We start from the raw sequence: 2,654 nt of genomic DNA, 5'->3' as shown, positions 1-2,654 counted from the left end.
ATGACAAGGGAGTGTAGTTTGTTGGTGAGACAACCACACACACACACACACACACACACACACACACACACAGACAGGAAGATGTTCTCTTATATCAAGTTCTCAAGTGGGTTTAAATCCTGAATGTTTTTAGTACAACGTCTGATTGGAAAATCCTTGAATCTTGCAGGCCATTGAACAAACATATGGTGCATACTGTAGTTTTGAATCGTTTAACTATGCAAATGCTCATCTAAATGAAGGAGAAATGGAGTAAAACCACCAAACTGGTTGTGATTTGAGTCTGATCAAATCAGCTGATCCGGCCAAAACGACTTTCTTGTTTTGTTTTTCAGTACAAATATCTAAACATTCTCAAATCAAGATGCCTTTACTTGGAAAGGGAAATTAGTTAAGATATTAAGTCTTGGATTCTTGAATTTTTATCGAAATTGAGTGAGTTTCTTCTGCCAATGTAGTCAGAAGAATAATCGTATTATTATTCCCCTTTGAATTAAGTTAATTTTTTGTTCTTGATTTAACCATAAACTCGCTTGATTTTGATCAGTTTTTCAGAAAACAAGACTTGATATCAGTCATTGTGCTTCTCCAGTAAATGTTTCTTGATTTAATTTAGATATTTGTACTGGAAAACAGTACTGAGGAGGAACCTCAGTTTTTGCAGTGTTTCAGAAGCATAACTTTGATCATAAAAGCACAGGTGTATTCATTGCACGTAAAACTCAAGTCTGGCTTAAACTCTTGCATGAAGACCTGCTGATGTCACGAATCTCACAAACTCTAAACTTAAAACAAACGAGCAGTGACACACGAATCCCATCACAGACAGTTATATTTCATGATGGTCTTCAGATCGTGTAGCTCTATTCAGACATGCATTTATAGCACATTATCTGTTGCATATACGTTTTGAAACATGACGATCTGCATTCCTCTTGGTAACGTGTTTCCTCAGTCCTGAAGATTTCTGTGTGCAATGGTTTTCAAAAAAGGGCTTGAAACGCTCCGCCGCTGGAGAGAAACGAGGTTTCTGGATTTAATGGGATTCTGACTCGGATCCATTATTCATGCTTCTTCGGGAGGCTGATGGTTTGTTTTGGTCTGAAGTGCAGATGTTCTCGTCTGGACAACATCAGCATCACAAACACACAGGACACACACAAACACACACTTCTGGTGACTGTGATTATGGGATGTTCTCAGTCAGTTCAGGCGCTGTGATGGAGAAACGATGTGAAACGCTCAGATGTAGATGTTTCTGTAGAGCGGCTCTTCAGCAGATGTGACTTTATCATCAGCCTTTCTTCACTTTTTGAACTCCTCTGCTCCCAAACACACAGTGAAACGCACAACAATAAGACCTGTGGTGCAAACCTCATTTTTGTTTTGCACTTTCCCCCCAAATGAACACGTTAACTTCAGATAAATAAAAATATTCTTGGATGTAGAGTCCAGTGGCTTCTTTGAATCATGAAATCAACTTGAGCTCCGTTGACTTTCTTTAAAGCTAGTTCCTTCATCATCGTTCACACAAGTCATATAAAGCCATATAAACAGTGCACTGCAAAAAACAACCTTCTTACTGCAATATTTCTGTCTCCTTTTCCAGTACAGATACCTAAATATTAATCAAGACAGCTTTACTCAAGAATCCAAATGACTTATGATACTAACGCTTTCGTTTCCTGAAAAAGTCATCCAAATGTGGATCCAAAAAGCTTGAGTTTATGCTTAAAACAAGACTAAAAAAATAAATCTGCCAATGGGGTCAGAAAAATCTACTTAATTCAAAGGGAAAACAGGATTCTTTTTCTGATATTTTGTTTTGTTTTAAGCAAACGCTTAATTTTGAATTTTGTTTTATGGGAAACCAAGACTAAATATCAAGTCAAGTCACCGTTATTTATACAGCACTTTTTACAATGCAGATTGTGTCAACGCATCTCTACAGTATTAAACAGGGAAACAGTGTGTGGTTCTCCTCCTCAAATATCTAATGTAATTTAGCTTCCCAAGAAGCAATAATTTGGTGTATGCATGTTTAGATAGAGAAGGTGCTGTTCGGATAGCAACAGGGAGATTGTTCCAAAGAGTTGGCCCAGAAACAGCAGAAAAAGCTCAATCAACAACTCCAATCGGTGCAAGATTATTGAGCGATTTAAAAACCAAAATTAATATTTTAAATTCAACTCTCAATTTTACAGGCAACCACTGCAGAGAAATCAAAATTGAAAAGATGTGGTGAAATGTTCGAGTTCCAGTCAGGAGCCTGGCTGCTGCATTTTGGACCAATTGTAAACGCTCCATAGATGAGCAGTTCATCCCATAATAAAGTGAATTACAATAGTCCAAACCAGACATGACAAATGCATGAATTACCTTTTCAAAATTCTTTGTTGATAAAAATTATTTCAATTTAGCCATGCGACGAAGATGAAAAAACACGACTTAACTACAATACAATACAATACAATACATCTTTATTGTCAACCATGGTTGAAAGTTGTCTCATTACTCCATTAATCTGTTTGTCAAACTTCAGGCCCGCGTCAAACCAAAAACATGGAGTAACCCATTGGGTCAAATGACTAAGGTTATAATTAGTACTACTAGCATTAAAAGCATTGCTAGGTCCAAACAAAATTACTTCTGTT

This window comes from Sinocyclocheilus anshuiensis, unplaced genomic scaffold (assembly GCF_001515605.1).
Source record: "Sinocyclocheilus anshuiensis isolate Anshui unplaced genomic scaffold, SAMN03320099.WGS_v1.1 scaffold1750, whole genome shotgun sequence".
In the NCBI taxonomy this organism is placed as follows: Eukaryota; Metazoa; Chordata; class Actinopteri; order Cypriniformes; family Cyprinidae; genus Sinocyclocheilus; species Sinocyclocheilus anshuiensis.
This window is presented reverse-complemented; position numbering follows the sequence as displayed.